Raw genomic sequence first — 15,117 nt, 5'->3', positions numbered from 1 at the left:
GTTGAGTACTGAAGTCATCTCGAAACCATTTTGTATATTTGTTATGAAGTACTACTTCATATCCGCAAAACAACCACAGGAAATATGATAAACTAAACACAAATCTGTACTCTTCATTAATCCAATCTCTTCTGATCAAAAATAACTTAGGGCCATATTCATAGACATTCTTAGTGTGGGCTTCCGGTGGATGATAAGCGAACTAACGTTTTTCGTATTCATAAACCAGTGTTAGCGATATGATATGAATCCTGTACAAGTAATCGGTTGATAGCCGGGGCTAGTTCAGCACGCTCGTAGCGCGGGTTAGCGAAATGTCTATGCATAGCACCCTTAGAGTCTAGGTTAAAATGCTGCATGATTTAAAGAAAAGAATAAATACAACAGGTTTAATACTAATATAACCTAACCCAATTTGACGAAATTAAAATATTTGCATATATTTTTCTATATTCAAAGCTGTGTGCAAAGTGCAACATTCATCTCACTATATCTCAAAATAGAGATTTTGAATTGTTTTCCTTCTGTAATTCAAGATCAGCTATGGCCAGAGTACAAGCACAGTCTAGTATATATAGTCACGAAGCTCAATACGTAGTAAATATGCATCCATAGACAGTTGCTAACCTCTAGGATCGCTACTATCGCCTCATTACAGACAATGCGAAATAGTACCGGCACAGTGTATTGTTTCTAGTACCCTCATAAACTCAAGCTTCGTGACTGTATATACTAGACTGTGGTGCAAGTAGAATTTGTGGAAGTACGGTTCGAGTCTTGGAAACCACTCCCCCTCGGGTTGATTGACATGTTTACCGTACTCAGTGCTGTCCCATAGGAGGACAGGTAAAGTTTAACAGTGGAAACTTAACATTTTGACATATTAAATTATTCTCAATATAGACCTATGTCATATCACCCCATCGAGAATATAATATATTATGTGTTTTTAAAACAAACTAGATATAAAAGGAAGAAACAAACAAAGATATTTTTCCATACGGGTTTTTAGCTTTCGCAGTCTCCCGAGCAATCGCATAGCTTGCCTGGAAATAGCCACAGTACTGTATTTTCGCTTGCGAAATCTTCCAAGAAAAAGACATGTTTGTTATGTTCGATTAGATTTGCAAATAGAAGTTGTCCTTCTACAAAATTACACTTTCATAAAAAAAAAATGTGCACTTGGACATACAGTATATAAACAACTTTGTAAATTAATATACCAAAATCTATGAAAACTACATCAATGTTGGCTCCACCTACATATGCCAACAGTTTTTTTTTTTGACAGATTAAGCTGGCTAAATCAAAATCAAGATCCAGTCTTAGATTCGAGAATTTGACGAATTAGCTCAAAATTGCAAAAACTAGGCCTAATACTATTCCCGATATCAGACAACTATACTTGTGGAATGATGATCAATAATTTGATAAATTTAATGAATTTGTTTTCTAGTAGACTATTTCCTAGTAGCATATTATTTTGAATATGTTTCATATATGTATTATAGCTAATAATTAGGCCTATACATTTTGAAGTTTATAATTTACAACATGTATGTTATATGGTGTATAGCCAAGACTTGCCAGTCCACAAAATATAGATTGGAATGAAAATGGGAACTATTTAATTTACACTGTTGCGATGTATACCCTTCGAAAAAAAAAAACGCTCGTCAGTAGCGTGAATTTTTCTACGTCCAATTGGAGCAGCACATGGTTCACATGATTAGGGAAAGGATGTTTACTTTGCACCTAATTTACCCCTTGTATATATCTTTATTCTAAATTATTTATAACAATTGATGTATAAACAGAAATAAAGAACAAACAAACAATTAAAAGGAAAAACGAAGCGGTATCTTACACTCGTTACGCATCTTTTAATACGCCACCACGTTACCCCTAGAGTTTGGATTTCCCGGTAACAGTTACGTGTTCTTGATGTTGACAACTCTCATGGTACATAAAACATTCATTTATGTGTGAAACTAAACTCTCATGAAAGCACACGAAGTACAGTACGATTATTTAGTTTTGACAGTCGCCGGCAATGTGCGCCTAGGTCAGGCGAGTCCATTTAGTTACGCCAAGGGGTGTTTAGGTTATTCACTCGCTTGCCTTCGGAGCGATCGGATGTCATGCGTGCGGTAGAGCGGTATGTTTCCAGTACAATTAAGCTGTACTGCATTCCTTTATCGACCGCTTGCCCTTATCTCTACTCCGGAACTCTCTCCACTCCTCCTATTAGTTCCCCTCTTTCGCGTCGCTGAGCTGCCAGGACTAAATAATCGGTCTGTACAGTATTTTGAAGGGAACTTCACCTGTGGCTGCCGATCATTATTTTTGTCTAGGATTATGCCTTTAGTCAATGAGAAAGGCGGAAAATGGGAAAGATTGGAGAATGCTGGGTTTTCAGTGAAAGACCTGCCTTTGGGCAGAAAACTATGAATAAATGAATGAATGAATGAACGAATGAATGAATGAATGAATGAATTTGATTTGCACCAGTCATCACTGGTTACACACAAACGCTGGTAGATGGTCATACGTGTATAGATAATTATACAGTATGGACACTTCGCGTCGGTACCTTTGATGTAGCAGGACTGATTTCAATGACCTTCAAACCATTTTGAGCGTGAGATTCTGCTTTCTCTCTGGAGTTGGCACTGACATCACACCAGTCGACACAGCAGAAATATAGGCCTAACACATAAATTAATACATTTAGGTACATTATGTACTCAAAATAAATTGCACCGATGAAATAATAAATCCATCATTATCTGTAATGTCTAGACTCTAGAGTTCCTTTATAATGAGAGTTGAGACGTTGACCCCATCAACAATTAAAATGATTTTTATTAGCGCTGAAAATAGAAAAACAAAACTCCTATGAGAAGTAAAACCATATGGCTGTATATTGTTTACAAATATTAAACGAATTTGATACATAATTTTATAATGTATTATATTATTTTATAATATAATTTATTATACGTAAAACACAAAAAATTATTATTATTACAACTTGTTTATCACTGAGAAATAAAGAGAAGCAGTTAACTTGAATTTATTTAAAGCAAAGCGTTACTGGATTATGCAATAAGGTAGGCGATGTTTGGATCCTGTGTCTCAACTCTATTCTCAATTATTATCTTAGCGTGTTCTCGATTACACTAACCTCTAGCGCTTGAAAGTGGAACTAAACGCTGGACCACAGAGAAACAAAACAGGAAAATTCGCTCAGTGTCCATTCTATAATCCCTATTCGCTGGTCATACATCATATTACATCATCATTCTTAGCGGGTTATCGTAAACTCAGTGCAAGACGTTACTATAAATCTGAGTAGGGCTACAACTGTCTAAATACCAGCGTGATCATAACCACAAGGATTTAATAATACTTACATACAATTTTCACCTTAGAAATCTCATACAGGTGGTTTCATGTAAATATAGTACCGTGCTATTATTTTCCATTTCTTTATTCTGTGATGGTAATGACGGTTGTAGTTACGATAGAATTATGATAATACGTATCCTATAATAACGGAGCCGCCTCGAGAAATCGTACCAATCACCACAACTATACACAGCAAATCCTACATTGACATGTTACAAGTTGAACACGGATATCCTGTGTAGAAAACGAATACACCAAAAATTGTCTTAGTGTGTTGCACAATTTCTTTCCCTTTTAATGATGTAGAATATTTTCGTGGCGTCTTAAAACGATTTCACAATCGATTTTAATACAATGGAAGACTTGAGGTTCCCATTGTTTATTTACAGGTTATTGCTTTTTGTTGAGGGTGGTAATGGATCGTGAGGAAGGGAACTTGACCGACGTTGCAACAGGTGGGGTGCTGAGTGGTCTGGAGGGAGAGGGGGGGAAACGAGATGGCACCGTCGATCCAGCCGTCCTGGAGTTCGGTGTGAATATTTGAACAAGCAGGCGAGGGTGAAATTCAAAGTTAAGGGCTGGAAAATACGGCAGATGGGATAGGAGTGAGGGAAATTCGCTGTGTATAGATCTATAAACCATTAACCAACAAATCCTGTAGATATAGAAAGGGAGGATTCATTTTATAATTAATTTTAACCACAACGCCACAGTTTGCAAACCCCTTCTCCCAGCATCCCTCTCTCACTCTGCATTTAGTTCTGACCGCAACGCCAGCAGGGGTCGAAACCAATGACATCAACACCACATCTAAAAAAAAAAAAGGAAAATAGGTAGTCTGTTACGTGACAGAACACTTACTGTGAAATAACCAAGGAAATTATACCAGTCAATTGCAGTTTAGTAGCATCGTACCTGCTCCAATTGTGCTGATCACAGGAAATATATTCACAGCTTTTATAGTTTAAACTCCTTAGTGCGGCGGGAAGGATTAGATTAATGGAGAAAAGTCATAACCACATAGTGAATCGAACACGCAACCTTCTGGCTTGCAGCCCAATTCATTACCGTGAACCCTTAACGATGATAAACCACAATAGAATAACAGAACGTAGGCTTTTTCATTCTTATTATCTAAGATGCGAAGTCAGTCATTGGGAAATAACATATTATTAACACAAGAGAAGAAATTTCTTTATATATAGTGGGAATATATCCATTAAAAAAATCGATGAAATAGCATTAGTGAATAAGTGTAAATTAGTGCGTATCTAGGTTACGAATTCAGGTACTTTGAAATTGCAAGTTTTAGTATAAGTGAACCAATAATTCCATCATTTAGTTTTCCAATACAGCTATTAGGAGAATAATCTTGAAAGAGACAAGTGAATAAATGTAATTTTAAAGTTTACGAACTCTTTAATTTTTAAAGTGCGAAGAAAGCTATTGTAAAAAATAATCTTGAAAATGGCAAAAGTGAACGAATGCAACTTTATAGGTTGCAACTGACTACTGAGAAATTGCTTCAGTTAGCATAAGTAAATCAATTCCATTATGCGTGCGAAGACAACTATTGGAGGAATAATCATGAAAGGGCATAAGAGAATAAGTATAATTATCTCGATTGTTGTCTCAAATTCTGAATATATTTTCTCAGATGCGAAAACAACTATTGCAAAAGTAATAATAATAATAATAATAATAATAATAATAATGATAATGATAATAATAATAATGATAATAATAATGATAATAATAATAATAAAATATCACAAGTGAATAAATGTAATTATCTAGGTTGCAAGATCAACTACTGTGAACGAGTGGTAGCAAAAGAGAACTGATTCCATTATGTAGAGTGCGAAGATGGTTATTGTAAAAACAATAATGAACAAGGCACAAATGAATTAATGTAATTAGGCCTACCTAGGTTGCAAACTCATCTACTCGGAAATCGCTCGTGTTAGCACAAGTAAACAAATAATTTCATTAACTAGTGCGCCAATACGTCTATTGAGGGAATAATCTTCAAAGGTACAAGTAAATGAATGTAATTATCTGGGTTGCGAACTCAGCTATTTGGAAATCTCTCGTGTTAACACAAATGAACCAATTTCATTATCTAGTGTGCCAATACTTCCATTGGGAGAATAACCTTAAAAGGTACAAGTGAATGAATGTAATTATCTGGGTTGCGAACTCAGCTATTTGGAAATCTCTCGTGTTAACACAAATGAACCAATTTCATTATCTAGTGTGCCAATACTTCCATTGGGAGAATAACCTTAAAAGGTACAAGTGAATGAATGTAATTATCTGGGTTGCGAACTCAGCTATTTGGAAATCTCTCGTGTTAACACAAATGAACCAATTTCATTATCTAGTGTGCCAATACTTCCATTGGGAGAATAACCTTAAAAGGTACAAGTGAATGAATGTAATTATCTGGGTTACGAAATCAGCTATTTGGAAATCACTGATGTTAGCGCAAGTTAACCAATTTCATTATCTAGTGTGCCAACACTTCTATTGGGAGAATCACCTTAAAAGGTACAAGTGAATGAATGTAATTATCTCGGTTGTGAAATCAGCTATTTGGAAATCACTCACATTAGCGCAAGTTAACCAATTTCATTATCTAGTGTGCCAATACTTCTATTGGGAGAATCACCTTAAACGGCACAAGTGACTGAATGTAATTATCTCGGTTGTGAAATCAGCTATTTGGAAATCACTCGTGTTAGCACAAGTGAACCAATTTCATTATCTAGTGTGCCAATACTTCTATTGGGAGAATAACCTTGAAAGGTACAAATGAATGAATGTAATTATCTGGGTTTCGAAATCAACTATTTGAAAATCACTCGTTTTAGCACAAGTGAACCAATTTAATTATCTAGTGTGCCAATACTTCTATTGGGAGAATAACCTTGAAAGGTACAAATGAATGAATGTAATTATCTGGGTTTCGAAATCAACTATTTGAAAATCACTCGTTTTAGCACAATTGAACCAATTTAATTATCTAGTGTGCCAATGCTTCTATTGGGAGAATAACCTTGAAAGGTACAAGTGAATGAATGTAATTATCTGGGTTACGAAATCAACTATTTGAAAATCACTCGTGTTAGCGCAAGTGAACCAATTTCATTATCTAGTATGCCAATACTTCTATTGGGAGAATAACCTTAAAAGGTACAAGTGAATGAATGTAATTATCTGGGTTACGAAATCAGCTATTTGCAAATCACTCGTGTTAGCACAAGTGAACCAATTTCATTATCTAGTGTGCCGATACTTCTATTGGGAGAATAACCTTAAAAGGTACAAGTGAATGAATGTAATTATCTGGGTTACGAAATCAGCTATTTGCAAATCACTCGTGTTAGCACAAGTGAACCAATTTCATTATCTAGTGTGCCAATACTTCTATTGGGAGAATAACCTTAAAAGGTACAAGTGAATGAATGTAATTATCTGGGTTACGAAATCAGCTATTTGCAAATCACTCGTGTTAGCACAAGTGAACCAATTTCATTATCTAGTGTGCCAATACTTCTACTGGCAGAATAATCTTAAAAGGTACAAGTGAATGAATATAATTATCTGGGTTGCGAAATTAGCTGCTGTGAAATTTCTCGTGTTAGCACAAGAGAACTGATTGCATTAGCCAGAGTAAGAAAAAAGTTATTTGTAATATAATAAAACAATACAAATGCATAAATATAATTATCCAGATTGCAAACTGAGTAGCTAAAATATTTCCTCTGTTAGGACTAATGAACAAATTTAATTATCTAGAGCTAAAAAAATAGTTGTAAAAATAACAGTAACAAGTACAATTAAATACATAGTATATCTCTAGATTGTGAACACAATTACTGTCAGCACAAGAGAATCGCTTTCATTGTCCGATATGGGAGAAAGCCGTTTGTAAAAATAGTCATAAAAATGAAGAGGTGAATGAGTTTAATTATCTAAATTACTTACTCAACTGATTGAAAAGTCATCATTTTAGCACAAGTGAATCAATTTCATTATCTAGGATGTGAGGACAGCATTAGTTAAATCACCACAAAAGAGAGGAAGTGGATAAATGCAATTAGCCTGTCTCAGCTGCGAACTTAACTAATGGAAAAATCCTCATATTAATACAAGTGAAGTGCAGTAAGCTCATTTTCTAGGGTGTGAATAGAGTGTATGGCTAAATCATTTTAAACAAGTGCAAGTGCATATAATAATTACTAGTTAGCGAATTCAGCTACTAGGAATTCGTCATACAATAGCTGAAATGAATTAAGTACAATTTATTGTCTAGAAGCAGCTGAAATGTCTTTATTGAGACATATTTCATGAATAAAAATTTTATTTGCGGTTATTAAGTTACAAAAATGCATGATAATGGGTACCTCAGTTGTATTTCATAAAGAGTTCAGCTTCAGGATAAAGTATAAGAACTTCGGTGATGTCCATTGGAAACGGTTAACCACCTATTACTTCTCCTTGTAACGAGTACAACAATATAAAATAGGTTAGATATGATAGATCTGTGTTATACCGTAACCACTATGTAGTATTTTGGTATTTCCCGGGATGAAAAGCCGCCCTTATGGTTATTTACTCAACTCATCTCTACGCTTACTGTACCTACGATGGTATATAAGCCATTGGCTATTCGTCCGCTCATTTTGTACATTAACATACAGGTATAAAAAATGAAAATCTATACTTAAATGAAACTAACCTAAGGATACGTAAATGAATATATGACAAAATATAACCAATTCTGTGAAGCTAATTCCTCAATTAAATTTATAACTATCATCGCTCAAAATGCTTCTAGGATATCCAATTTTCCGTCAACCATTACATAAATTTAAATATATCATTGGGATTTTCGTTGGAAAATCATTAATATGAATTAATTATTGCTCATTGGAAATTATTGCCATAGTTATATATTGTATTACAGTTACAATTAATATGGTACGTAATTATAAATATGTCGCAATATACGCCATTTTAGAGCCACTGAAATGGAAGTTCGTTGGTAACACAACATAATCCGTTAATCCGATATCTTTTACATTGACAAAATTATCATACAAATCAAATGTACGCCTACAGAGTGTATTATGACTTATTTACTATTTCAAAGTTCGTGAACCTAGCTTCTACTCACTCAATATGTGAGGAAAATATTTTCAGAATAAAACGGGTTTCACCTCATGTAAAGCGTGCGCAACATAATCAATTAGTGTGCATAATTTTTATTGTTACAGTGAGAATATTCGATTATTGTCGATTGAACTATCATCAGTGCTGGATTGTCACTGGAAATTGAGATTATTTTCGTTTGTTTCACTTTGCAGAGAACTCTCGTTTTTGTCCATGATGCCGTGTTTCTTTCACAGACTCTTCTCTTTTTACACCCAAGCTACTTTATTTCAATTGTCAGGGTCGGTCACTGTCCACTTTTGGAGACCATCTCATCGGTGACCCAATCTTTCCGACTTTCACTAGTTAATGCACTGAGTAACTGGTAAGTGATAACAAAATGTTGCCGATATGTAGTTTAGGTATTATTTCAAAATTTAGCACTTACTAAGTCGCACATTCACTTATATTCGGCTGGTACTTTGTTCAATGTCTTTTTCAATACATATTACGTAGGTGTATTGGTTGGCTTGTAAATACTTCATTATTGATGCAAGTTACGGTATTTTGATTGAGGGTACATTTCTTACACTATATGGTCTATTATATTGTAAATGGATTAAATTACTTATTATTTGAAAACAGCAAGATTTTTATCACTTTTGAGCGTGGATATAAGTTACTATAACTCTTTCTACATTACCAGTACAAGCCCATTTACTTTTATTAACGGACTACATAACCTTTTTATTATCACTGGACCATAGTTCCATCGTCTCTGCAAACACTGTGGACTATAAATGTATATTTATTGCATTGTTTCCTATAAACGAAGGAATAATACCAGTAACATTAAGATAAACTGCAATAGGTTGTTCATAAACTAAGTCAGTTACGTGTAACTTACAATTTAAAAATCTCAATATTAAAACGGAAGACCATGACACTTATAGGAAGACATTCGATACATACAAAAATTATAAGAGAAAATAGTCGTTAGAATAAAATAATTAGTATCACACTTTAAGTATTTAGTGTGTAATATTATATGCAGGGTTGTTTCCGATCTCCGTCATGTGCGTCAGGAGTCACACGACAGCTGAACTGTGGCGCGAGGTGACAGACCAGTAGTGAGTGATGTCATAGTCAGAGTGCACGGCGACTCACAGAAAAAATTCCTAAGAAAATCGAGCCTTTTTGGGAGAGATACATTACGACCCTTTCCAATGCCAAGTAAAGTTAAGTGAAAATAAAAGAAGCCTGCAATAAACGAGGTTTCGTTATTTCCAAGAAAGGCATTTTCTGTGTACTTAATAAGATTGGTAAAATTCGAATGAAATTAATTTGTATCATCTCGCGGGGTGCGGCGACTTGTGACGGGGGGTGGGTTTGCTTCCTTTTTGCACTCTGGAATTAATCTCATCCGAGCTTTGCCAGTCTTATTAGGTAGCCTACACACAAGATGCCTGTCTTCGAAATAACGAAATCGCGTTTTTTGCAGGCTCCTATGATTTTCCCCGTAAATGTACTTGGCATCGGAAAGGGTTGTTATGTGCCCCTCCCAAAATGGCTCGATTTTCTTGGGCATTGCTACTGTGATACACCGTGCACTCTGACTATGAAATCACTCACTACTGGTCTGTCATCTCTTGCCGCAATTCAGCTGTCGGTGTGATTCTCAACGCAATTGAAGTCATTCAAATTCGTTATCAGAGATCGGAAACAACCCTGTATCCAATAAAATTAACAACTATTGAAGAATGTGTGGGGGCTATAAGACAAACTTTTAAAGGGAGAATTCTGAGTGAAACACTGTAATTTATAAAGTAATGGCTATCCGAAGTTTATTATAAAGGTCAGAATAATGGACAAAAAAAAAAAAAAAAAAAAAGGGTTTTTAAAGAAATGGAATAATCAGAAATGAAGGTTTTTAGACCGGTGAAATGTGCAAGATTAGACCACATGTGAAACGTCGATGTAAGACAAGAACTACGACTACATTCAATAACAGAAGTAGCAATAATATGTACAATATAAATAAAGAGACAGAGAGCGTATTAAACGTATGTCCCCAAAAAGAAAACCATATAAAATTATGATATTGTATAGACCGTCAGGAAGAAGAAGTGTTGGAAAGCCTAGTATAAGTTGGTGAGGCCGGAACAGGAAAAGTGCCTAATCCTGGAAAACTAAAAGAACAGGAAGAATAAGAATATTTCCTGTTAAGATAAATATTCCGATTGAGACAGGAAGTTATATTTTTGGATTTGAACTGGTTGTTCAACTTTTTTCTGCATTTATTACGAATTTCCACAATGAACTTAAATAGTGAGAAAAATACTGATTGTATTTATTTAGATTACCTTATTCCAGAACAAAATAATTGCATTCCCTCTGCCTTCAACAAGCTCTCGATACTACTATGTGTAACACCGCTGTTTAATATTAATGTTTCCGTGGATATGATCCTTTATATTTATGTCTCATATGTTTACATACTACATTTAACGTACTCGATAATGTAATTGAATTTTTTCTCTGGAATATAAATGCTTAATCTGCAAATTGATCTACTTGGAAAAAACGCAATACAGAAAACTGCTATAAAAAGTTACTCGAAACTCGTTTCTCTCTATCCCCCAAAAATCCACATCATTATTCCTCCAACTTGAGATTTATTTCGAACATTTACTTTCACGATAAACTTGATTAATAAAGGACAGTAATAATACTATTCTTATTCCTTTCTTCCTCTTTTTATTTCGTTCCTTCATACAACATTGTCTCCATTTTCTATTCTTTTCCTTTTTCTCTCTTCAACTATCTTACATTTCTACCTGTTGCCTTCATTTATTCATTTCTGCTTTTCATTTATTCATTGCTTTGTAATATACTTTCAGCTATTGTTTTTATGTTATCATTTATTTATTCTTAATTTTCTTTCGTCTTATTTTTCTTGCATTCTTCTTCATTTTCATCTGTTATTTTTACAAGCTAATACGCATCTCTTTTACTTCAGTTAATTAATTCTCTGCATTTTATTTATAGCTATATTAATTCCCTCACTTAAAAATTAATTTATCCATCCTTCATTTTATTTTTCATTAATTCTATGTCTCTTTTGCTTTTTTATTTCTTTCTTCTTCAATTTTTCCTTTCTTTGTGCTTTCAACTTATTTCTGTTTCCTATTATCTTTCCTTTTTTTTCTATTCACTATTTACTTCCATATTTTTCCTATCTTCATTATTTCTGCAATTATTCTTTCTCTTTTTATTCATTTTTTCTGTTGTTTTCATACATCTGTTATATATTTTACTTCTATCTGTTTTATAATAATAATAATGATAATAATAATAATAATAATAATAATAATAATAGCCTAATGATAATAATAATAATAATAATAATAATATTATTATTATTATTATTATTTTATTTGTTCTCACCACTTTTGTCATTAATTAATTTTTTCGTTCATTCATTCATTCATTCATTCATTCATTCACTCATTCATTCATCCACCTATCCATCCATCTTTTCTTACATTTTTCTTCACAATTATCCTTGTTATTTCCTTTCATTTTTAAAGTTATGCGATTATTTCTTTCATTTATTTTTTTGCTTTCTCTGCTGGTATATTTTCTTCTACAATGCGATGTCTAGGAAGCTTTTAATAGAAAAAGAAGCATCTTCTGCGGACCTCTAGAGAAAGAACTAAAGAGGAGACTAGTGAAGTGTTCTGTGTGAAGTGTAGCATTGTATGGGACAGAAACATGGACATTACGAAGAAGTGAAGAGAAGCGAATAGAAGCATTTGAAATGTGGATATGGAGAAGGATGGAGAGTGTGAAATGGACAGACAGAATAAGAAACGAAACTGTGTTGGAAAGAGTGGATGAATGGTGAAAATGATCAGAAAGAGGAAAAGGAATTGGCGTGGGTCACTGTTTGAGAATAAACTGTTTTCTTAAAAATGCACTGGAAGGAATGGTGAACGGGAGAAGAGTTCGAGGCAGAAGAAGATATCAGATGATAGACAACATTAAGATATATGGATTATATAAGGAGACAAAGAGGAAGACAAAAATAGGAAAGACTGTGAATTTTGGGTTTGCAGTGAAAGACCTGCCCTTGAGCAGAACACTATGAATGAATGAATGTATGAATGAATGAATGAATGAATGAATGAATGAATGAATGTGGTGTCGACTTTCCTTGTAACGTTGCACACATGCAATGGAACTCCCAAAACATGGGTCACGACATCTTATCAAATAAGACTATACAAGTTATTAAACTGATTAAACTGATATTAAATTATATATATGGCAAACATTCACCAGGTAGATTTAAATCAATGACAATGGCTTTAACACAACGTTAAAACTACATAATTGTTGTATATAGCCTACTAAATATAATACCCCATAATATTGTAAGTAAATAAAACTCCGTATCGTTGTTGTACTCATTGGTGACATGATGGCGGAGACCTGAACGTTCTTTTAAGAGTAAATTTGAGCATATTTTAGGGTGAGAGAGTATATTTTTGGAATCTCTACGTTATTCCCTCACCTTAGACACTGTACCAGTCCGTAAACCTTGCGTGAACTGATCGATGTGCTTGTGTCTGCTTGCACCATCCCTCAAACGAAAAGAAAGGGCAGAGGGATGGGGCGATATTAACGAAATCCATAAATTATTTTGTCACTTTACAAAATTAGATATTCATCGATTTACTTCGCTCCTGTTCAACAACAAAGCTCCGTGTTTTGAATTCGTGTCAATTAGACAAGATTTTCGCCATCTCTTTCTAAGGTATTTTGGTCGTCCTCACACCCTCTCTACTTTCCTTCCAGGTTGTTAGTTCATACATCAAATTATTTATGAAGGGTAGGTACTTGGAAAAACATACAGCCTGTATGTAAAATAAATTGTAATTTTGTTACTTGTCACTTTACAACACATTACACAATTTTAACAAGAATTTCACTCGTATTTAGAATGACAAGCAGCTATATTCAATCTTATTGGTCGGTATGCTCTTCACATTGATTTTCTAGCTCATATCACCCCACTCGTAAAGCCATCATTATCAGTTCTAACTTTATTTAGTTCTCCTTCAGAAACTAGGAACCAGAATTTGAAAGTTTTACTACAATTGGAGATACATTTTCAGTTTTTGAGCTGTTACAATCCTTGTCATTAGATTCGAAGTTCGTTGATTCAATCCGAACATAGGCGAAGCATTTTTAAGGCTTTATTTATAATCATGTTTTGTTTTGAAAGACGTCTAAGATTTCGAGAGTAGAATTACGAGACATATAAAAAGCAATTCCTTGCTTGAAAAGTACGATCGAGCTCTACATTACACAGTCACCCTAATTTGTGTACAAATGTTTGAGTGTTACACTGAGTCTATGTATGTCTCTATGAGACCATAGAGACCTCTGGTGCACAGAGAGAAAAATTAAGACATAGAAGGCAGTTGTAATAAACCAATAAACTTCGTTGTTCCTGGAGTTAGACCAAGAGGGCTGTAGGGCTGAAATAGGAGAGACGGACTCATAAGCCGGATTAAGTGTAATCTCTCAAGAAGCTTCTCGCAACCACGAGCGGAGCGCCACATGCACAAAAAATGGCGGGAATTTTAAACGACTTCTCTGCATCTTCTCGTTTTATTCATATTTACATCAATGTTTGAAATGTAACCATCTCTATTACAATTTTTCACCTTTTTCCTCTCTTTTTTTGTACAAAATTCCTTGAGCCAATACTATCAGCGTTTTCAAAACTTGAGATCCTAGAAAGTAGAGGTAAAAAATTGAAATGATTTAGACATGACCAACCAAATCTGTTGTGTTAAAATGCATCAGATTTATTTAGTAACAGTATTTTCTTTTATACATAAACATACAAAGATCTTTATTGCAATTAACTGTTTGCTGTTAAGTTATGATTTATTTAACGACGCTAGCAACTGCCGAGGTTATATCAGCGTCGCCGATGTGCCGGAATTTTGTCCCGCAAGAGTTCTTTTACATGCCAGTAAATCTCCTGACATGAGCCTGTCGCATTTAAGCACACTTAAATGCCATCGACCTGGGCCGAGATCGAATTCGCAACCTTGTGTTTGCTGTTTCCGGTAACATATGATTTATGATTATGCACGTAGCTAGAAAAATCTGGCAGCGTACCAAATTAGTTTTATGTGATAACACTGATTTATATTGTAAATGAAAACTCACCTTTCACTACCTCCTGGTATTTTGAAGAAGCATTTTGAGGTGACTACTCTCCCATTTCCGCAATCGAAATACTCGCATTCAATACGTGTAACCATTGCAATATAACAGACATGAACAAGAATTCTGTAACTAAAGTTAAACATAAAAATTGTCTTCCTTAAAACGTATTTCCATGACTAACAACTTAAATCAAGAGTACCTAGGTATGTTAATTCTCAATGTCCAGGAGTCTAAATTCAGTAGCGGAATATTAGTAAGAAAGGATATTAGCGCTCTCAGTGGAGGCTGCTTAGAGTTAAA

This window comes from Periplaneta americana, chromosome 9 (assembly GCF_040183065.1).
Source record: "Periplaneta americana isolate PAMFEO1 chromosome 9, P.americana_PAMFEO1_priV1, whole genome shotgun sequence".
Lineage (NCBI taxonomy): Eukaryota > Metazoa > Arthropoda > Insecta > Blattodea > Blattidae > Periplaneta > Periplaneta americana.
The sequence above is the reverse complement of the archived record's forward strand: the minus strand, read 5'-3'. Positions refer to the sequence as shown.